The sequence below is a fragment of the Molothrus aeneus genome, chromosome 14 (genome assembly GCF_037042795.1).
Source record: "Molothrus aeneus isolate 106 chromosome 14, BPBGC_Maene_1.0, whole genome shotgun sequence".
In the NCBI taxonomy this organism is placed as follows: domain Eukaryota; kingdom Metazoa; phylum Chordata; class Aves; order Passeriformes; family Icteridae; genus Molothrus; species Molothrus aeneus.
The window spans coordinates 7154436-7179109 of record NC_089659.1 but is presented as its reverse complement, the minus strand read 5'-3'; positions in this window follow the sequence as shown (position 1 = coordinate 7179109).

Genomic DNA, 24674 nt, shown 5'->3' with positions numbered 1-24674 from the left:
GTTTCTTTTCTCACCAGGAGGCATAAATTTCATAAACTCAGAGCACAGTCAAGCAAAGAGGTTAAGACATCATCTGAGAAGGTAGGCTGCAAGTCAGCACAAAGCTTACATGTTTAAAAGCAGACATATGTGTAAATATGTAGATGGACTGGGCTCTGCTCATGTGCCATGCCTTCAGCACGTGTGCTATAACATGGTATGGCTGAAGACCAAAGCATTATTGTAGTTTGCAATTTTATGACAGTAAAAAAGCAATAGGTAAAACAGGTGAGACTGCAATGAATGACTACTATAAAAGTGTAGTCAGAGCAGGTTATTACAAATCTCAGCATTTGATGAGGATGTATATATTTCTTAACATGTTCCACCATTTGCTATATTGTTTACATTGCCATAATTATTACTTAAGAAGCTAATGTGTTTGTGTATCTGTTTGAACTGATCTCTAAGGAAGCAGTTTACATACGAAGAAAAAAGAAGAGAAGGGGCTGTCATGAGATAAATGCTGTTTCTCAGGATTAAAATCAACTGAAATACACTATTTATAGTCAGGCACTTCACTGCTAGTAGCAATGCTGAGCCTCTACATTTCAGGTTACATTCATTGCAGAATATGCATGACTTTGCCTCAAAAACACTCACAGAAAAAGTCATAGGTCAGGCTTCTGTGCTTGAACTGGTATTTTAGCAAAAGCTCACGTGGCCAGCCACAAACCCAATCTCCCTTAACTCTACGGGTGCTTGTCCTCTGAGAAAGAGCCTCTTCACCACAGTGACAAGCCTGGATTCAGGAGAGCCCATCACTGGCAAACTGTATTTTCCTAGTTAATTCAGCTGCAGATTGAAAATTGATCTTTTATAGTTTACTCCCTGCTTTCATAAGGCACAAGTCTACTTAAATTCTTTTGCTTTTTCAAGCAAGCCTGACCTGGCTTCAGTGAGTCCTTGTTAGAGCTGCATTGAACTCAGTGGTTTTAGTTTAGATAGATTTTTGGAAAGTGTACATCAGTTACAACATCCACTCAGGTTGAAGTGTTTTTTGAGCTTATGAACTCTAAAATTTAAGATAAGCATCACTGCCAGCACCTTTCCTTTGCCTTATCTGCCTGCATTTCTGAAAGCCTGCCTTCACTCTGCTGTGCCTGGGGCAGCTGAGCAGGCTCCTCCTCATACCAGTGGTTGCATTAGCACAGAAGCTTTCAAGGATAACTGCTGCTCCTCAGGGAGCCCCAGAATAGGAGCAGGCAAGAGTGCTCTCATTCTTTTATTCCTTCACACGGCTGGGGCCTGAAGTGTCTTAGGCTGTGCTAAAAATCTGCTAACTTAAGAAACAAGTCTTTGAAATCAGATTGTCAGCTATATTGTAGGTAATGAGCTGTGCAACTTCTGAAATCATACACGTATCACTTTCTTTAAAATTGTTGACCAAGGGTATGAAAAATACAAAACAGAAATAGCAAATGAATTCAAAAATATAATGTGACCCTGTCTCATGTCTGAATTTCTTGGGTATGATCCACATGGACAGAAATGACTTGCACATTAGAAGTTGCCACTGACGGAAGTAGCAGCGTTCTTGTAGTTCTCTATTTAAGTTGCCAATGATTTTAGTAAAATACTAACTTTGCAATCTGAAGGCCAGGCTCTGGTACTGACTGATGACCAGGTGACCAGGAATAGAAGAGGAATCAAATGAAAAATAAAGAACATGACAGATACTAAATAATTTCATTATTGACTGAAAATTAAAGAACACTCTATTCAGGACAGAATTCAGAGACAATAGAATACTTGGTGTGTAAAATGTTTTTAACTCCTATAACCCTGATCTGAAGGGTCCATAAATAATATCCATATATCCATAAATAATGAATTTCCAATACATATTATGCATATTGGGACACATAGTCCAAGTTTTCAGTAACAAGAAGTTTCATTAAATAGATGTTCCAATGAACAAGATTCTGCAATGTTTAGATCATATCTGACTAATAAAATTAAAGATTTAGACATAATTAATATAGATCCAGACATTTACCTAATTAAATTGAACAGGGTAGAAAAAATTGATTATACATTTCCTTATGAATGAAAATAAACATAGAAATTCATGTTCTTCTAAAGATAATGTATAACTCTAATGCTTTGATGATATAAATCTCACATTTTTTTAATGTAAGATTGCTACCGATCAGAAAAAATGTATGTTATTACAGTTAGTCAGTCAGATTGTCAAATCAGCATATGAGTTGATGGAACAATGACAATTTACCATATCTGAGAATCGGCTCATTATCTTCAACCAATGAGGAACACAGAATCAACATTTGTAAAGAGGAACAGTTCCTTAGAGGCACTATCAAAAAAACTTTTTCAGATGAAAAATGAAAATCAAAGATAACCCTGCAAAGGCTGTCACCATAACCAGTACTCCAACAGCTTCAGTATATGTAAAAGAAGAAAATTTATCTGAAAATAAATTCAAGAAAGGCTTCCCAAAATGATGTGAAATTCTGAGAAGGGGTTTAAAAGTTTTCCTGAGCTCTGAAATCAGATAAAATCTTGAGAATAGACTTTGTCTAGATGGGGCAACATTTGGAGTCATTAGATTGTGTGTATCCCTTTCTGTTACATTCCTGAAAATAAAAGCAGAGTATTCAAGAACAGCCCCAAATAGGCTGCCTTTTGGACACAGAAGACATTCTTAAAATATATTCCAAAAATTCTCAAATGTTCAGAGAAACAGCTGTTCAATCTTATGTCATATCACTACACCATTCTTGTTGCAAAAGATAGAGACCTTACATAATCAACATATTTTCCTGGCATGGTCTCCTATCACTACTGTTCTCACTCTCTAACGTAGCTGCTGCATTAGCAGCACTTCTGTTTGACCACATATGCTGAAGATTATTTTCTAGAATAGACTTTCACAATCAAAGCTTCCTGAATACTGCTGGTCAGAGCTGTCAGGACCCTTCTTCAAAGAAGATATAATTCTACTTTTAAAGACATCTGGTCAATATTTGTTAAAGCTTGTAGATTTGATGATGTCAGACTAGAAACTCCACTGATATAAAACTGATATAATTGTAATATAATTTGAAGAGATATGCTGAATTAACATCAGTACAAAATATGTCCCTAAAAACTACAATATAGGAAGACATTAGGCAGGTATGCATCTTTTACAAACTGATTTAAAAGTAAAACCTTCACTTTCTCTAGATGTAACTTGGAAATATTCTAGGCCTTAAGCAAAGCTATTTGAAGGTAGCATCCTAGTGCAGATAGGAACTGAATTTGGCTCAATGTGCATTCACTCGAGTTGCTCCACCCTGTAGAAACACCTCTCCCAGATCAGTATGGCAAAAATGTAGGACAGAGAGCAGACAGTACTAGTTCATTTTTGCTCACTTTTTAAAGCCTTCCTTGCAAGCATCTTTTCTCTCCCTCTGTGTATGTGCATGCGTCTACCCCTCCTCTTTCATTTCTTTTCTCTGTAGGGCATCAAAAGTGCTTTTCAGGTGGGAGGGCAGCAGTATAAAATTGACTGCCATTCTAGTCAATTTGCTTCAGCAGCCATTCCATGTGTAAAGCACTTTATACAGAAGGAAGCTTTTTAGACATGAAGACCAAGAAATCTATTCTTTTACAGCCACGAAGTCCCTGTGAAATCAGGTTTCGAGAACTCATGCGAGGACAGAATTTGGCACAAAGCCCACTGGAAAAAAAAGCCCATTAAGATCTTGCAGTCTCTTTCCCCTTGTTTTTCTTATTAGCAGAAGAAAAATAATTTGTTCTAGAGAAGAATGCCTTTACCCAGGACCTTGAAGCAGGCTGTACACAGTACCACTGGAGCATTTTCCACTGACTTCTACTGTCTGAAACCAAATTTTAGTTTTATTTTAAAATCAAATAGAGCCTAGAGAAATACAATTATCTCTCTACATCTAGCTTGTGTGTCTCATGCTTGGTTGAGTTGGTATCATCCAGTGATAAGTACCATCCATTTCAGTCTTCTGGTGTTTACTGTTTTTCTATGACCTTAAATAACTTTTATTTAACTCAGTATTTAAGCTGTAAAGGCTGTAACCACCTTTAACCACTTTCACTTAATATGTTGAGGGCTAGTTTTGAGGACAAACACAATTGTTCTTGTTGCTGTTGATCTGGAAGGAAGGTCATTCTCACTGAAAACATGTGGTTGCTACTTGACATAGGAAAACCCAGCAGCCTTCCACGTGGCCAGGAGAACATCAGACCAGTCAGATATTTAGTGTAACAAACAAGTCCTTTAAAGACAAACAGTCTTACTGATTCTTTCTCACAAATGCTTCAAGGCCATCATTTAAGAAAAATCCAAAACAATAACTAGTTGCCAAGTCCATCATGTAATCCCAGTTATGAAAAGCCTGCTACTAGCAACCCAGAAAGTTGGCCAAACAAACAGTGGGCCAACCTGCATCTCAAAAATATGGATGTGGCCTCAGGAGGCTCTTTGAGAGTGATTTAGACCAGTCAGGGCCAGCCCAGGGCAAGCAGAGAAACAAGTCTCCTGGAGAGGTTCCTAAAGCCTCTTGTTACAGGGCAGAGAATGCTGCAAAACAGGAAGGAACTTCAAGAAGAAAAGTTGAGGCTACCCCAAGACATCCTGAACTATATCCTTCTCATTCCAGACAGGCACTTTTTCTAACAGCTTAATGAAAAAAGGTAATGGTTCTACAGTAATTTGTGTTTATTGTCAAAAAAAGCTTTTGCCTAAAGCCTAGCAAAACATTTTGTTTTGTGCTTGAATCACTCACTCTGTTCTGTCCACAAGGTTCTTCCCTTTGGCTTTGCACCAGCTTTCTTCTGTATTTGAAGACTGCTATCATGTTTCTTACTCAGTGTTTTAATCTCTAGTCTAAATAACCCTCTTTTGTCATAGGTTTCTCTATTCTGGTGCACATAAGAACTAAACCTTAACTTAGCGTGGAACTTTTCACAGCTGTAAAAGAGCAGAAATACTTCATTCATTTTGCAGACTGTGCTCCTGTTTTTAGAACCCAAAATTTCTCTCCTCCACTTTTTTTACACTAGTATGACATTCCCCATTCACGTTCAAGCTGTAGACAGCTAAAACCCTTAATTCCTTTCCTTTATGACTGTAAATTGGTTGGTTGTTTCTCACTGAGTTGATTCTATGAATGATTCTTCTTGTCTAAGTACAGACACTGGACTTAGTTTAATTGCATCCTGGGGTTTTTTCATACCATCTTTCTAATTTGTAAAGATCCCTTGAAATTCTAATCATGTTCTCCTCTACACCTGGAGTCTTCAAAGCTTTGTGGTATCTGCAAATTTACTATGAACATTCCTTATCCAATCAATGAAGTCACTAATGAATATTTAACAGTATCTGGTTCAGGACAAATCCATGTGAAACCACATTTGATATATACTTTTCTATCCAGTAAATCATTGGAAACTATTCTTTGACTTTGTTTTCCCATCTCATTTTGCTAATAGTCCATAGTAGGTCTTTTCTAGATCTTGTTTTTCCAGCTTAAGACAATGTTATGTGAAACAAGAATGCTTTAAAGCATCCCTAAAGTTAAGATCTCTAGCTTCAAGAGATATGAGATAGAAACACAGTTCCTAAGCTTCTAGCAGCTTTGCACCTGCAAAGAGCCTTTCCTGAGCAGTTCTACACCCAGAGGGTGTTATCCTTTCACTTGCCCCAACTTTCTCCCACTGTAAAGAAATCACATTCAAGGGAAAAAAACCCATTGAGCTGATACAGAAATTCAGGGAGTTTGGAGTAGTATGAACTATGTAGATCAAGTTATAAAGGTACGCTGCCTATGAGCATTCCTTTATACCCTGGAAAATTTTTATAACTAAAGATCCCTGTTCCCACCTTCCAATTGTGGCGGGATTCTGCAGGTATGTACAACAAAAGCTATTACCTCCCAACCACTTCATCCAATCTAGCCAGTTCCATCACTTTTACCTCCTTCACCTCTACCAGTGCTGGAAAAAGGGAGTATCCAGACCCATACTTGAGTACTAGCTTGGCCCAGCTGGTTGATCAAAGGAAGGAATGTTGGCCTGAATATCCTCAGTTACGTGCATTACATTAGGCCCTTATCATTACTTTGATGTCAGTTTTTGTGGTTTAATTATATGCTAAGATGTATTCTTAGGTAAGCCAGGAAGAGCTGTCCTTATGACTCAACCAGCTACTTTTTGGCCAGCTGACTGTACATTTAATTAACATCCTGGGCATCAGTTCCGCAGTCCTACCCCAGGCAAATCTCCCATCAAAGTGAATGGGAGTTACCATCTGTGCAGGGCTGCACAGAGAGTCAATAGCACAGCACTACAAGTTTGGGCAAACAGTCAATCTTTATGAATTTTTAAAGCTATTAAAGTTGGTTTTAGATTAAAATATTCCTTTTAGTTTGAAGAGATTAGTTTTTTTCCTTAACTAATGTGTTTGAATCATTTCTAAGCCGCATACTGGTGAAAACATTGAGAGGTCTTTTGTACTCAGTCTTTTAATTTGTATTCCTTCTTTGATATAGGGACATTTAAGCATGGTGCATCTCATGGAAACAGTGTATATGTACCACATCAAGTGCATAGGAGAAAAGTTACTCCTTTGACATAGATAAATGTGCATTTAAAACTCCAGGTTGAAATATACACTCTGGTCAATGCCCAGAGGCAGCAAACATGTAGGTATTTAATGTTTGGTACTAAGCTAACATTTCACCCATTGAGCTTCATGGTGAATCTGCTCTCAATTTCACAAAAAAAAAAAAAAATCAATTCTCAAGCACTGAGAATTGAAGTGTCTGAAGCACTGTCCCAAAATTTCAAATTCTGCTATTGGATAACCTTAATCAAAAATACATACTATAAAATCAAATAAGTGATGGATCACAACCATTTGGATCTTCCACAACACTGATTTAAGAGGCAGTATAAGAACACAAACAAATCCATGATGGTATTAAAGACTTTGGAAAAAGCTCAGTGGGATTTAGAAGAGCCAAATCCCATGCTAACCTCTGCCTTTCCCAATTCAATCTGCTTTTGCTGTTACCAAGGACGCAGCTTCCACAACAGCGCTGGGTCCCTTGTTAAACTCTGCTCACCTCAACACAACCTCATCCCTCAAAGACAGACAGACTTCCCACACCAGTCACAGCTCTGCTTCACTTCTGAGTTGTTTTAGAGACAAGAAGGTGCCTCGCTGGCTGAGAGGGACAGAGGACAGCAGAGCTTGCCTCAAGCACCAAGTCAGTGCTCTGGAGCTGCAGCAGAAGGGTTGGAGCAGCAGACAGCACTGATGCTTGAGGGGGACAGAAATGGGTTGAAGACCAGAGAACAGGATATAAAACCTCTACTGCAGCATCAGGACAGCCCAACAATGCTGTGTATGTCTAATGCACATGTTGTACGGGATTGTCCAATGTCTTTGTTTTAAAAAGCAGGTGAAATCCAAGCAAAGACCCTACCAAACTCAGAAATGTAATTTGGATTGAAAGAATTTGCTATGCTTTGCCTCAGAAGGCAATAACCTTTATTTGGCCCTCAACCACAGTGGCCACAAGAAGTAGCAGTAAACTGCATCTGTGATTCGGGAAAGAGTAAAAAACTAAGAAAATCAGTGATGGACCAAAAATATCTGCACTGGAAACATATATATATTGTGTCTCACAGAAAGGCTGTTCTTTGGCAGAAATAACAGACACTGGTTTATTTTGTGGAACAGGAGACAGAAGAGATTTTTCATACTGAAATGATCAAAGAATAAATTTAGGTTTTTGTTTTCTGTGTATTGTGTTTAATTAGGGCAGAGGAAAACGGGGAGGTGGGGGGAGGAGAATTTAAGAATGTGGCTGTCCTTAAAGGTTTTCAGCAGTGAACAGTGCTGGGTAGAAATCTATCTTGCACTTGTCACATCTATATTAAATTATCTACTTTTTTCATTTTACAAGGGAAGACGTGAGCAGAACATTACTCAGCTGTCAGGATACAGGGCTGTGCTGCTGAGCAGAGTAAAGTGAATATATTCTACAATGCTGCAAATCCAGCACAAAGGTACCAGAGGAGGGATCTGTGTCACCAGTTTTTCCTCCTGTGTTCCTGGAAGGCAGTTTTCAGTAGGCTTTGTTTTGACTGCTTTTTGCTATGATGATATTTAAACACGATCAATGGCCCTTTCTTCTGTAAGAATAGTGTCTCCTGACTACAGTGTTACAGATAAGGACAGGAAAAATATTTTTAGCTTTCATCAAATACAACCTGACCAATGTAAAGCTACTATGATAACTTATACAGATCCTTGCCTAAATACCAAAGGGTAGTAAAGAACAATCCTTGCAACTCAGTTTTTACTATGCTTTGCATGTATTTGGCATGTCAGAAAATTAGCAGGTTATAAGAGCATTAAGAACGTACTAATATAATCAATATCATATTTGTGCTTCCCTAGACTATAAATATGATAAAACAGAAACAAGACTACAGAATTTCCTGATAATTCCCCACTTCTATCTTGAAATCTGACCTTATGATTACAGACTTTGCTGTAATCAATTTTCCCACTTCCAGGAATAAACATGTAAAAGAGAGTTTTATATTCCTTGCAAGGACAATTTTAGACCACAGAGTGGTAAGACTTCCAGGGTTCAAAAAGTGCCAGAAAGCTAAACCTGAGTGACTGAAATGTGATCAGGCAGACAGGGAATATGCTTGGGGAATATGCTAAAAGTTATATTATAGAAAAATAAATGCTGAAAACTGAGATAGTTCCTGTGCCTATCACTTCCTTCCAACACATTTCCATGTCAGCAGTGCTTTTTATGACATTTCCCTGACTGTCAAGGTAGTACTGTACTTTTTGGTATGGCAAGAAGTTGAATGAGAGCTCTTTTATGTGAGAAAGTTATATACAATAAAAATAGAAAGTCATATTACAGTGTGCTAGAAACTTTTCAGTGTATGCATGTACTCAGTACACTGCAGAGTAACGTCCCTTTATGTTTACTACTAGCTGAGACTATCAGAACATAATACTAGTCTGTTAGTGCTGTCCACATTCAAAGCCTAATATATCACACAGTTCATCAGACAGAAAAATTGCAGAAGACAAACAAAAGAAAAGAAGAAAAAGCAAATTTACTCTACTAAATAAGCAAGCAACCACAAAGGCAAAATATCAAATACCAACCCTGAGACATTTTCCATAAAAATACAAACACCCCACCTCTTAACTCTGTTCCTAACTCCCACCCTGGTGAGTCATTGTGCACAAAGAGCTGGACATTATTTGTTTGCCAAGAACATGTTTAATCTAGAATCTGTAGACTGACACCAGAGATGCAAGAGATGCATACAATGCACTTCCCCAGCTCATTTTCAATAGGGGAAAACACCAAATCAGCTGCCAAAACAAGTGCAAATCTTCAGTGTCATCAGAAAGCGCTGAACTTAGACTATGCCGTCTGTCTCGTCTGCTCAGTTTCATTTCCCCTCTCACAGATTCCTTTCAGCAGTTGCACTTCATGTGGCATTGGGTTACACAGAAGCCTGCTCAGCTCTTGTTTGATCTTGTTTGTTTACCTTAGTCATGTTATAAACACTAAATCTATTTTCCAGCTTATGACAAATGTGTCCATTATTCTTTTTTTCCAGCATCCTTATGCTGGCCTCAAAAATGCTGCTGTTTTCTAGTTTCCATTTTCTCCCTTGACAGAAACAGCTACAGAAGCTTATGCATAATTTGGCTTCTAAAGTTCACCAAGCTTTTGCAGTTCCTTACTTGTATGCTGAATATGGAGACAAATACAATTTTTAGCTTTTTTTCAACTACTTTGGTGGAATGAAAAGGCTAATTGACAGTCTAAGCCCCAACTATGTAATTTATCTCAGCTCAGGCTAAATTGTGGCAAAATACCTTGAGAAAGGAAAGCAGGAGGCAACAGATCTCTACCTCAACCAGATGCTTTTGCTAGGAAAAAATAAACTTCCATCTTTCCAATTAACTGTAAGTCAGGAGAGCCCAGGCTGATACCCACTCCCTTGAGCTTGTTAGTCTGAGAATGCTGCTGAACCACCCCATGAATGAATTTCTAGAACAACACTGACAGTGCATCCCTGAACCACCTCCAGCTTCCACCTGTGCCAGTGGCATATCTCATGGATGTCTGCCTTTCAACATTTCTCATTTAGCTGTATTCCAAAACTGAGGAGCAGTATTTTCCCTTAAAACAAAGGCAGAACTTACCAGAACACTGTTTGATAAAAAGAACATTCTTCTGTACTGCTGAACATCCTGCACTACTAATAAATTCATAATGAGAATAAAAGGTGTTCAGCTCAGTGGGGAAAGGATAGATCCTCATACTCCTTATAAATATAGATACATATTTTACAAAGATCATTTATAAGTCAGATCTAATACCTCTTAGTGTCTCAGCACATGTCACAGTTGAGCCAACCATGCTACACAGAGGAACACCACACCACTTCAGGAGGCTGCAAGCTTCTGCCCTTGGTGTTCTTTGCCCAGCCTTTTATCCCCTCCTGCTAATGCAGTGCACCTGTGTGCCCTCTGTCCCCTTTGGTGGTTGGTCAGTGCCCTGGGCACTCACTGCTGTCAGTGCTGCTCACCTGCTGCTCACAGCTGTGGCCCATTAGGGATGAGGCTGGGCCACAGCCCCACTCCCAATTACCACAAACTGTGTGCCTACATCTTGCACCTTCTGTAGGAGAATATTGGAGACAATGATGTAATTAGTCTTTATGCCATTTGAGGAACCTCCTACATACACTCACTGTGAGACTGCTAATAACCAGCATTCTAAAGAAAGAAATGGCTTTATCTGCTTTGGAGTATATTTCTATGTATTAAGGTATTTCAAAGGCATTTCAAAGTCACACAGCAAGATCTCATTCCAACACTGACTCTGACTTCTATGGCAGCAAGAACTGGACTCTAAGATACTGCCCAGTTTGCAGAAGCAGAAAACTTTTTCAAAACCTGCTCTCTGAAACATATGAACTCAGGTCTTTCTAGTCCTTTACACCACAGCTTGGCAGTGCCACTGGAAAGCAAGAATGCTATGGATCTTCTTCATTATTAGCCTTTTGCCCAAGATGCTTTCCTCACTATTTGACTTTTTTTCCTTTCTATATTTTTGTTTAGCTTAAGAGGTTCTGCAGCAGCTGCTAGAATACGGATGCCCAGGACCCATTGTGGCATGATGAAGTGTTGTGCTAAAGCTCTCCAGGCTCATGTGACAGTAATTCCCCCCCCCATGCACATACACTGTGTGGATCTGTCTTGACATCCACCCTAAAATTTCCCAGAGCTTCCCTTCAAGACCTCAAGGGAGATATCTTTACAGTTCATGTGCCTTATCACTATTATTTTCAAACAATGTGGTATGTGGAAGTAAATGTCCTGTCCTCACACAAGGGAGACAGGCAGTAAAACCAGAGTGCCACTGTATGAATTAAGAGAAAGATGAAAAACATTGAGATAATGTTGTTAACCACAGCACCTGACAAAACATAGTATTGTTCATTAAAAAAAGCTCATCTAACACCAAATTCCTAGTGTTTTTATCTCAGCATATAAAATTCATGCATGTAGTTGTTAAACTATTAATAAAAATTAGATTACATGATACAGGTGAACTACAAATGACAGGACTTACTCTCCCTATTCTGTCCTACTGACATTTTTGCTTGTGGTTTTATATCCCACTGTTATTTTTTAGGTCACTTCAGTTGTTTTGGAAAAGGACTGTATTTTTACTCATTTAAATGTAATATACATGTACTTATTTACCCAGTAAATAATAGGAAGAGTTTCTGATAATTTGGGAAATCCAATAACATACTGTTTATGAACTCTATTTGAAGTTGAGGAGGGACCAAGAAAAACACTGAAAAGGATAGTTTTCCTGTGAGGAGAAAAGTGTTTTTTAATCTATAGAACTCCTGACATTGAAAGAAGCTGACTGGAAAGGTCAGAGTGCCACTCTATGTTTGAAGGGCAGGGCCTTAGCTAAAGAAGTACTTAAAGAGAAGGAACTCACAAATCCTGGCAGGACATATACCCAAATCCTAAAGAATAACTGTAAGCACTTAGAACAGCCACAGAAAATGTCAGGGGAGAGGTGAGTGTTCTATATGGATATGCCAATTTTTCATGCTAAAGCAAAGAGGATTTTCTCTTAAAATCCCTCTGCAGGATGTGATGACTTCCTTGTCTGTGTTAGTGACTGTATGGCTGAAACTGGTCCATCAGACAAAGAACAGGAGAAAGAGATGAGAAAGAACCTCAGCAGGTTAAAACTGCTCCTGGAACTCAAGGCAAGGGGGACTGAAAGACCCTCCTTTTAAGCAGTGATGTCAGATGGAATATCTGTGCCAGAGAGGATGGCAGAGGTGGTGCCTGGAGCATAGGAAGTGATCCTGGGGAAGTTTGGAGTCATGTCTGTAAATTCAGACACAATCCCCTGAATGCTGAATTTCAGGAATGTTACCAGAGCTGTGCAACAATCCTCACCAGCAGTGCTGCTTGTGAATGTACACATAAAACTACTGTCAGACATGGAACAACACCTTGAAATAGCTGCTTGGTGTCTCCAGAAAGAACTGATTAACTTGAGCACTCCACCTTCCTGCAATTACAAAACATTCATGAAATTCAAACCCCACAGAAAAGCTGGGATCTGAATGTTCAGAAATACTTGGGAAGTGGACAATTACTTGGCCATTTTCTAGAAAGACTGAACTGTAATCTAAATTAATGGAGTGCACTATGAGTCACACAATTATTTCACAATATATAATCATCAGGCATCCATCCCATTTGTTTAACAAATTTTGTAAATTTTCTAGTGAAAGAAGAAAACAGTAAAAACCCTAATCTAAAATCAAAAATCTACTGCACTTCTCATTATTACTGCACAGGTCCTCTACCTGTTTGTATTTCTCTGGGCCAGCCTCCACATCAGGAGGCTGTAGCCAAAAGCACAGCTGTTCTGCATACTCACTGTCACGTCCTACAGTTAAAAACTTCACCAAATTCAGCCCCAAAGCTTCTTAAACAGAGCTACATTTGGTAGTGCTTGTGCACAGCACTGCTGGTATCGAGGCGTTTGATATTGAAATCTCACATATGCCCTTCTTTCTAAAATAATTAGTGATTGTAATTTTGTCCCAGGCTGTGCACTGTCTACTCAGACACCACACAGAACCCATGGCTGTGCCATCTGCAAATACATTTGAACAAGGAAGTTTTGAGCACCTGCCAGAAAGCAGAATATCAGCAGAAAAATACATTTACTCAAAGAGAATGAAAATTTGCATGGCAGCAGAAAGAAACCAAACATTGCCATCACCATTATGCTGCTGAAGTGCTATTGTAAATGTGCAGTGATTGTTTGCTCACTGACAGCAAACAAGAAACAGGCTGCCTGTGTGAGAGCAGGATACAGTCTCTTCAAAAAGAAAAGGATCTTGGAAAATATTAAGTCAAACTGCTAGGAAATGGATCTGTCAATTTTTATTTTTTAAGTGAGAAAAATAAGTAGGTTTGGTAATTAAAAAACCCCAAACAAACCAATCAATCAAACAACCAACCAAAATAAAATAATAAAAAAAAACCAACAACCCAAAGCAGGCTTTTCCCTGGAAGTTCCTGAGAAAAACTGTGTTGCCCTTAGAGCTTAATTTTTTTTATTACCATCTATAATTGTTTCCCAGGGTGTAATCACTCACATGTAGCTAGAACAGTACTGACTGGAGAATGTCTCTTATATAGGCTTTATTTATTTTTTCCAGAGAAGGGAGACAGAGGCCTGAAGCCATGATTTTGTCTTCATTCTGTGTGCAACATATCTCAAGGACAGAGCACTGGACTGTAAACAAAAGGGACAGCTGTAAGGTCATGAACATTCCTGGAAGCCTATTATACACAAATACAATGTGGAAAGAATATGGAAATCAGACTGAGCTTTAGCAATATTCATTTTATGCAGAGTTTTACATGTTTCTAAGAACCCAAGCTATTTCAAATTCTATTAGATCTTTTGTGTTGTATCATTTAATGTATTACAAAGCAGCTTTAGCTAACAGCAGAGGTGGGGGAGAAGTACAAATCTCACAGCAGAGCATAAAATAACCTTATTGAGTCAAAATGTTGTCTTTTTTGGAACAAAAAGTAACCCTTTATAAAAATGGGAGTTTCACTGCTAACTACACTACATGGAGACAACTGAGGAAGCATGAACAGGAAAGAGATAGAGATGTTACATATGTGTTCTGGACGTTATATTATTCCTACCATCTTCCATTCTGCTTCTAGGCTGATTGTTTTACACTTGTCCTTTAAGTAAACAAAAAATAATAAGAAGGAAAAGGCCCTAATATTAACAGCTTCATGACCCCAGGAAAGGTCAGAATTTGGGTTTTGTTTTGGTTTGGGTTTTTGGTTTTTTTTTCTCCTGTGCAGGGTAATATTTTCAAGACATGTTTTTCCCTGCATATTGTGCTTACACAGACTTTTTGGTGGTGCTCCAATAGAAAAACGTCTGCATGTGCAGTTCTAAAAAGCTTTTCAGCAATGTAAATTATTAAAGACACAGGGACTCAAAACCATACAAATGCAGTGAAAAGCAAAATCCCTGTTGGCTACTGTACATGACTGAGTTATGCATTGCTCTCTCCTTATCTTCATTAAAGTTTGCACAGGAAAATCATTCTCTCTGGTCTCTCTTCTGTGTCAAATGCTCAGCCATAGTCTATGTCCAAAGCACTGCCTCCTCAAGCAACACTCACTAACTCATCAAGTTAGTATGGGGACTAGAGTAAAATTAAACTGATACTTCTAAATTATCACATGTGGCTCTTGGCACTGCAATTGCATGAATGATTACCCATGAATTCTCACCCATTATTTTACTGGATAGTATGTGCCAAGAATGACAACATGCCAAGTTAAAAAAATATATAAAATCTCTCACCTGCTCCTAATAACTCCCCCTTCCTACCTAATCCTTTTTTTGCCTGAAAGAAGAGATAGACCTCACAGTGAGCCCCGAAGGTCAACAATCTTGCATTCCACTGGAGCAGCAAATTCCACAATTAAGAACTAATATAGGAATGTCAGAGTCCCACGTGATTTCAGTGGTTGTAGTTGAGGTTCAACTCCATGCACGAAAGCCCTGCCTGTTAAAAATCAACACAGCAAATTGCCCCTACAAACAAACTGGAAGCCAACTCCTCTTACAGATGGCAGAATCGTATTCTTGAATATTGAGCTAATATTTATTTGTTGCTGCAGCATCAAGTCTGTGTGACAAGCATATGCCAAAGTGCCAAGAACCTCCAAAGACAGCACCTCTTCTGTTCCTCCCCAGCTAACAATTGGCATAAGGAATACAATATTGTTTCTGTAAGAGCTGAACAGTGAGAAGTGACCTGCATAGTCTTCGACAGACGGAAAATCACAAGCAGAAAATTCATTTCTCACTGAAACGCATTTCTCACCACTTTTTTTCCTTTGATACCATTATAATAAAATATTTTCCATTCTAAGGAGGTCTCCTGAATCCACACATCACAGGCAGAGGCTAAGTATTTTATTGGCACTTTCTCCTTTAGCAGCTACTCAATCCAATGAATCTGTCTATGCTACCTGCTCTGCACCACCCCCAGTAAAATGTGATCAGTAGATAAATGGGAGAGCAAGAGGGAGGAAGCAGCATAGATGGTCTCAGTGCCAGCAGCTATCAGCTAGGCAGGTTTGTGTGCCATTAGGAGAGAGAAATACAAAGTGCTCTTTCTGTATGCTCTTCTTTGTATTAAAGCAAAAGCTCCAGGGAGTAACTTAAAATCAAAGGCTGACAGGGCACAGTGAATCTGAACAGTTGTAAGACAGCTGGGAAGGAGAGGCACACAGGTGCAGAGTGGAAGGAGGAGAGGAAGGAGGAGATGTGGATACAGAAATAAAGTTGAGCAGTAAAGTATAAATCCATCTCACCCCTTCATCTTGGTCCAGCAGATCCTGGCAAACAGCTAAGTTTAGTTATTTTAGAGTTTTTCTGAACTCTGTTGAGATGCAAAAGTGCTTACAGCATGTCAGAGACATATGTTTTCCCCTTTTATATTTTTTAATTGTTCAAATACATTTAATGAAGCCAACATAACCAAGCATTTGGAACTCCCTGCTAATATACCAAAGTGCTGAGACAATCTGAGTGGATCTACTTGCAAAATATTTCCTGTTTTATTTGCTTTCCATGTTAAGAGTCCAGTGCCACAGAGGACTTGGCAAGCCTACAGTGTTCAGTGTTTATCATGAGGAACTGGCTTTTTATTTCTTCCCAGGACACAATGTTGATACAGAGTGAATTCAGTACTGAAACAATGCCTCAGGATGACATTAAGAGACACTGCTGTGGCATATGAAATCTTTCAATATTTATTCTGTTCATATTCCCAGCAGTAACACTGTAGTTAATAAATGCACCTGAAGTCTCCACTAGAATTTTTCATTTCCCATTCTAAGCTGTTTTAAAGTGATCCTGTGCACTTTACAATAGTTGCTCTCTTTTGTCACAAACATGATATCTTCTTAAGAGTGGAAGAGTCTGATCCCTGTAGATCCCAGAATTACCATATCCTACATATTAATCAAAGTTTATGAATCTACTTAAAATTATAAGATTAAAGCAGCCTAAAAGTTTAAAGTATAAATAACCGTGTATTTATTTTTAAAAAGAGCTGGAACATGTTGGCAGTCTTAGAATTCACACTATTTTTTTGTTGGGTCAATAGAAAAGGATTTTCTCGGCTGATATTTGAAACAGACTGCTGCTAAATCCTATGCAAAGTCTGGAATGCATCATGCCTACATGTGCTTACATTTTTTTTCTATCACCAAGACAGCTAATTACACAGCATCACTTATTTATTTATAACTGTATTATTTTGATGCTCTGATGCCTATGAGATTCCAAAAATCAAGTACAGCTTCAACACAGGTACCTGCTTGTGGATGTAAGTACCTGAACAGCAGAGAACTGGACCATCTCAGCTCATTTCAGGAGCTCAGTCAAAAGCAGTGTGACCAGCAGGTCCAGGGAGGTGCTTCTCCCCTTCTGTTCTGCCCTTCTGAGACCCTGCCAGGAGCTCTGCATCCAGCTGTGGGACCCCCAGCAGAAGAGAGACCTTGGAGCAAGTCCAGAGGAGGCCCTGAAGATGCTCCAAGGGCTGGAGCTCCTCTGCCAGGGACACAGGCTAAGAGAGCTGGGGGTGCTCAGCCTGGAGAAGTGAAGGCTCCTGGCAGACCTCAGAGCACCTTCCAGTGCCTAAAGGGGCTGCAAGAGAGCAGGGTGGGACCTTCTGCAGGGGCATGGAGTGACAGGACAAGGAGGAATGTCTTCAAACTGCAAGATGGTAGGTTTAGATTAGATATTAGGAAGAAATTCTTCCCTGTGAGGGTGGTGGGGACCTGGTACAGGTTGTCCAGAGAAGCTGTGCATGCCTCATTGCTGGAAGAGTTCAAGGCCAGGTTGGATGGGGCTCTGAGCAATCTGGTCTAGGGGAAGGTGTCCCTCTCCATGGCAAAAGGTTCAGAATGAGATGGTCTTTAAGATCCCTTCCAACCCAAACTATTCTGTGATTCAATGATTTCATGCATGCAATATGGCAGGCCTTACTTTGCATCATACTCCACTTACAATAAAAATTAAAAGCATAGACTAAAATCCTCTCCTGTTTTAACCATCATACCTCCACTTGCTTCTGTGGAGCAATGCTAAGTGCTGAAGAACTGGACACATTTCAAAATTCCTAACAAAAATTCACTTCAGGTTTCACCATGGGGATCACTGAATGCTGCATCAGTGTGTGGGCTGTATGTGAACAAAAGGGTTTTCTTTAATATATGCTGAAAATGGAAACTATCATTAGTGATGCTGTTCTGACTGTGAGGCATTTTTCAGTGACAACTTTTACAAAGAGAAGTGATCTGGCCTAACATTGAATTCAGGGGTTTTTTAAACACAAGTCCTATACGGAAATCCAATGACTGTTACTCAGTGTCCTACCTGGACCTCAAAGAAACATATCCACATGAGGTGTCCACCTCATGTTTTGTTAGTGCAATATTTATCCTGAAAACGCACTTAGGGACTTAAGCACACATATATATGGTTGTTTGTATTTGTATAACATTTACAGGTAAATGTATGTGGATAGCTTCAACCTGACTAAACTGAAATCATCCTTTAAACTGAGCAAAATAAAAGTTTCAGAATAAAATTTCACTGGGGTTTTAGGAGCTGAGAAACACGACAAATTTAAATTACAACTTGGTAAAAGATAATTATCCTTGAGGAGATGCTTCCTCTAAAAGCAATTCCTATCTTAAAAAAATTGTCCTATTATAATCTCTAAAATATATGTACTTATAAATTTAAAAGACCATTTAGTAAGAACTTCATGTGCTCAGATTCTTAATTTACACTGTAAATAAATAAAAAATGGATATATTGTGAATTTAAGTCAGGGCAAAATCATGTAAACATGAAAGGGCAATTTGAAGAACAGACAACTGTCTGAAAAATTTCTAGCAGTTCTTATTAATCATATGTAATCATATTTCTTTCACTTGTTGTACATCACTGTGAATCTGAGTAGACTCAATATCCCATTTTTACAGACCCGTCATATTGCCATGCAAAAGACAAAATGTTATTAAAAATGGGTTCAAAACCACTGCAAGATCAGTGGATTTACCAGCAACTGCAAAACAACTTACATTTAAACTCTTATTACACTAAACCTCAAAAAACTTAGGTCCTGCTTATATTAACTGGAAAGATACAGAATAATGTGAAAATATTAATAAACCTATTCCAACACCCATCTTTAAAAGAAGTTCCGTGGTAAAGATATCTGCCTGTTGTGGCAATTCTTTTCTCTGTTCCTATTTAGACCTCTATTACAGGGGCACAGCAAAATGCCAGCTAATGAATGAGAATCCACTTTATTTTCACCGGTTCCCCCATGATCAGTCCTATATAGCTGAAATGTGCTTTCCCAGCCACGATTTGGCTTTCATATAAAAATATCAGCTCTGCTATATTCTGGTCACATTCTGATCCTGGTCTTTTTACACCTTCTCTTTAACTAGGTCCACAAGCTATTGTTTTAATTGAACAAACAGAACTGTTAACTCTAGGCTGTTTTACTCGTTAACCTGAGATCTAAATACAGGTTTCTTTAGCAAAGTTTCTATATCTATCACCAGGAATGAAATGCGTGCAAACTTCACATGTGACTTTCCACTCACTTTCAATTTAATAAAAATAGAATCCCTAAGTGTTTGAATGTACAGTTCCCACTTTGTTTCTAAATTTGGGCCATTACTTTAAATTATTGTTTAAGGCATCTCTCCCTGAAGGAGATCAGAAGGAAAAGGGACAATGTCTAACTGTAAAGTCGTGATTGTGGGGGAGTTTTCTTTTACTCAGTGCTCTGCAAAAAGCTGTTTTGTGGCATTGCAGAATGCCATGATTTGTTGCATCTTACTGCAAGGTGAAAGGAAGCCTCATCATCTGATCACCACTGTATCTTTACAAGCCCTGAAGATAAAGTATGGAAAATCTATAACTGCAATGTTATGTCTGTTGCTGCTGCGCTCTTTATTAATCAATCAATGCCTCTCAACAAAGCTCTTTCAGCCTCCTCCTGTAGCAGTTAGACCTATAATCAGCTAGACAAAAACAGTTCAGAGATGCATCCTTTGTGCTTCTATGTAATTTACATACACTAAAAAAATCCCTCAGTGTGCTATTCATAACATATTATGTAGTATAGAACACACCACATTATGTGCTATAATCACAGCCATTACTTAAATTGGCTAAAACGTTTTTTTACATTCTGGAGTAAATTTCACTATTAAGACCAAATGGATTAGATCATTGTTTCCCTATTTCCTCTGTAAGTAAAACACAATTGTTAAATAAGTCCCTGACCTTCCTGTGCATGTAAGGTAGGATGAGAGTACTGTTACAGAAATGACTGTTGTAACAATTTGTAAACATTTGCACCTGATAAACAGACACCCTCTGGCTAATTTTTATTAATGAAATTTTAAATTTTCTGAAACTGAACCACAGTCATCAGTGGAGCAAAAAGCATCCCGTGCTGCATCGATAGGAGCTTCAGCTGCTGCCATTACTGTGCCATTTCAGACACTGCTGTCCTACAGCACAGATCGATTCACTCGCCTTTGCTTCACCACGGTTCTCTAGGGGCCTTCTCACCTGAGTTTAGCCTGGTCATTTTCACCCCCTGCTGTTTTAATAAAAAGTCAGATTTGGAAGAGTTAGTCACTGCAGTCACTGCAGCTAGCGGCTGCACACCGGATTTTATTTTGCTTTTTTTGCAGGTGAATAGTCCAGAGGGGAAGGAGCCTTCATTTCACCAGCTTGCCCACCTCGTGCAGCCCCTGCACAGGAGGGGCAGCAGATCCACAGTGATCAGAGCTCTGGGTCAGCTGCACAGAGGCTTGCAAAGAAAGTCATCTGTTAAGTACTCAAGGAAAGATTTATTTAGAAAGCTTCTGTAGGAGGCCAGTGATGTGGATACAAAGGGTGACAAGTCCCAGGTGCTCTACTTGTTTTCAGGGCAGGAGCATGGTTTACAGTGAGCTGGGCTGCTCTGGAAAAGAGGTAGGTAGAAGCTTGGTGTAGGTTGTCTGACTCTCACAGAAATGTTGGGAAGCAATGAAGTTTAACTTTTGGTTAAAAAAAACATATAACGCTTGTATTAGCTTTTCTGAAGTGTCAGCACTGTAAGAGATTATTTCCGTCCCACTAAAATCAAACATCTGGCTGGTAGAGAAGATGAAAGTACCTCAAATAAAAAAGAGGATGTTAAAGCATTACAAGAAATGTATATCTTATACAAAGCAAACTATAATATGCTGTGGTCACAATGTGCATTATGATCTCTTCAAACAGCTGTTCAGGTATTTTGATAAAAAAATAACACACAAGACTTGCCTAAAATTTAAATCCCTCCTTGTATAAATATATTTACTTTCAACTCCTTGAAATAAGTTGTGATGAAATAGAAAGAAAAAAGTGAGAACAGTACACGAGTTAAGATCAGAGACAGTTTCTTCCTTTGTATTTTCATATCCCACTTCCCTTGACAGTACCTGAAAATGTGATTTTGGCTGGCTCCTTTGAGAAATTCATGGTGGAACATACTCTTACCAAGAGTCTGAATTCTTAGGTACCATCATTGGCTACAAGTGGAATAATACACATTCAATTTGATTTTTTCAGCATGACACTAAGGCCATTAACTACCTGAGTTCAAATCCACACACTCCATGAACAGGTAGTAAAAAGAGTGAATCACCAGGCTAAAATCTAAAATCTAATTCTCCAGACACCAAACTTCCCTGCATCACTTATTAGCAGATACAAAGCCAAAAAATATTTCACCCTCCAATTCCAGTTTCCAAATGCTATCTATCATCATCTTTATCTTCAGTGACAGAGACTACTAGAGAGCACACCCCACAGAACATTGCTCCTAAGCAGAAATTCAGAATGTGGGCAAACTGGGACAACATTCTCTCTAAAATATTGCTAAGCTTCCCTTCATTACCGTAAAGTCTTAACCTCAGTTTTGATCTGAATGGACCAGAATTTTGTGGAAGTCTGAATCCAGTTCTCTACTTTGTAGTTGAGGTCTGTATTTACTGATGCAAATACAGCACCTGAGTTTTGATTCAACATAATCTATATATCCATGTCATCTTCACACTACAGCACGGGCTGTATGGGGAGGTGTGGCAGTAAGACTGTCCCTGAGGGTGAGCTATATTGGATGTAACATGCTCCAGAGAGCTGTATCCACTAGCATGGCATCAAACACACAACTGGATTAGCAAATCTCACTGGACAAGTCTGGAAACCACAACAGATGCTGGCAATCACAGAGACAGTGTTGGAGTGCAGCCTCACATATTTTCCTCACCCTTGATACTGTTATGTTGAATTTTGACAGGGACTGACCTTTCAGTCAGAAGATCTTTTCTGTTTGTCTGCTACCATATAAATAGGTCTTAACATGTACAATATTTTAAGAAAGATATCTAGCTGTGTCAGTTCTCTATATGAGCAAAAAGCCTTCCACCAAAATAAGGTGACAGAATTAAAAGAAGATCACCTCTCTCAGTTATGTGATTACAAAACTGAGAGAGCCTTTACAGCAGAATGTGCTGCAGCCCTCAGAAGTCTGCAATCACTCAGAAGTTAGCTGGGAATTTTAGATTAAATTTTTCTATAACCTTCTTTTGTCAAGTATCAGTACACTTTGCAGTTAATACAAGAATCAGGTTGATTTGCCAATTTACCTGAACATGGCACCACAAATGTGCCTCCTTACTGCTTTTATTTACTTATAAATTTGAAATTGTGGTATACTTCTGCAGTTGTTTTTATGATGTCTACAGCTGGATGACTTGTTAGCATCTAACAACTGACCAACCTAGTTAGAACTCTCCTTTAGGCTTGATGTTTTTAAGAGAAGCTAACATTCTTCCTTTTCCAGTCTCCTCTAACTCCCTGTTCTTTTGTCACCCCCTCCCCAGCCCTCACCTTTTATCCTCCTCTCAGGAGCAAATGCTAACAGAATTTATATTCAGCATTTTGTCACATGGCAGACATCTATTTTTCACTTGTCAGATTGGCCAAAATTAAAGCAAAATCATATTAGTATCTAATCAACTAATGCAGATTCTCTGAGTGAAATCCTTGTCAAAAATGGGTTCAAAAAATACTTGAAAATTATTGAAGTAAGAATACTCAGGCTTGCATAACAAGGAACAAGATTTCTGCATATCCATTAAAGATTTTTTAAAATAAACTGGAACAAGGCAGAGGATAGGGCACAGCTAAAAGCACATTGGAAAAATCAATAGCCATAAACAGCAGATCCTTTTTAAACAAATCTATCTGTAAAAAGAAAACTGAAAGTGAGTAATTCTTTATCCTCCAATAAACAGCTAAAAATTTACATTGCTGCCAGTTTGAATAGGACCTACCATGTTTAATATATTCTGGGTTATATTTTGCTCTAGATGACTCAATTAGAGTCAGCCATTCCCCAAGGTGAAAATATACATTAAGAGGAAAAGACACAATGCCAAACAACCTTTAATGCATTTAAGTAGTAGTAGTAATAATAGCAGTGGTGGTGTTTTCCCTAGCTTGCAATGAACGTAGGTGGATTTTATCTCCAATGAAACATCAGTATGAGATGTAATAGTTATAAGAAACCAGCTGACACTCTTCCCTGTTTGATAACACAGAGCTCACTTTTCTCTTATTGATTCTCCCACATAAGTGACCTGTATAGAACATAACATGCTGGTTAGATTATGCTCCACAATGCTTGAGAGAGAGTGAGCCCAGTAAGCAGAAGGTTCCCAGCTGCATAAACAATCATACCCTGCTTACTGCCTGATACAAGAGTGAAACAGCTGTATTAGCCTTGGCAGAGAATTATTTCAGACACAACTGCACTTGATTTATGTAGGGGTCCCATGAACATAAAGCCAGACTTGAATTTCTAGGAGCTGATATGGTCAGACTCACTTTATCTACTGCTGTGTGCAACCAAGGTAAAGCAGCAGCAGCAGCCTGGACTGGACACTTTTGCCCATGGTATAGTTAAGTCCTTTAAGAGAAGATGGTTATTTTTCCCTTTTTACCAAAGGCAAGATGTTACTATGGAGTGCAGTAACATCTTTTCTCAGTGATGAAGAGATCAGAAGAGGTTTTGATATTTGAAGATACACAAATCACATTTCTATCAGTTTTAGTTAGACTGAACCATATTTGGGTGGATGAGTTCTGACAAACTACAGCCCTTTAAGGACCCTGTCCTCTCTATATTCCACCACACCAGCTCCTTGCAGCTCCACCTCTGCCATTCTGCTTTCTGTCCCCACAGCTGTACAGTCATCTCGAGATGACACAGCACTCTAACTTCAGAAATAGCCAATAAAACCATGAAGCAAAACTTTCTAGCCTGTCTAGCCATCCTCTTCAAGTTTATGAACCTGGTTTATGAAAGCAGGTTTTCAGAGCTTACAGTTCTTTTTGGTATTAATAATGTCCCCAGGAGCACAGGACACATGTGACTAAATTGTGAGAACTTTTCTTACCTAACAAGGTAACACCTTCTTAAGGAAGAAAAGTAGTGGCATTTACTCTCTTACAAGACTATATACTAAAGCTAAAATGACAAAAAGCAGTAATTGTAATTTTAGTAACTCCTGTAAAGGCTGTAAAAGCAACTGAGACAGGCATCCTTTTGAATTTTAAATAAACTACAAAGAGAAGTGTTTTAAAGGTCAAAGATTGTAGCAAAACAAAGGAGTTCAACTTCCAATGCACACTGCCTAAATGCACAAAACTTTATATGTCTAAAACAAAATTGAGTTAACAGGGTGGGGAATTTGGGCTAATCTCTGTATTCCAGGCATGAATTAACCACAAAGAACCACCACAGAGTGGGTGAAGCATTTGGAAGTATTAGCTGCTCCCAGAGAGAGTACACTGAAC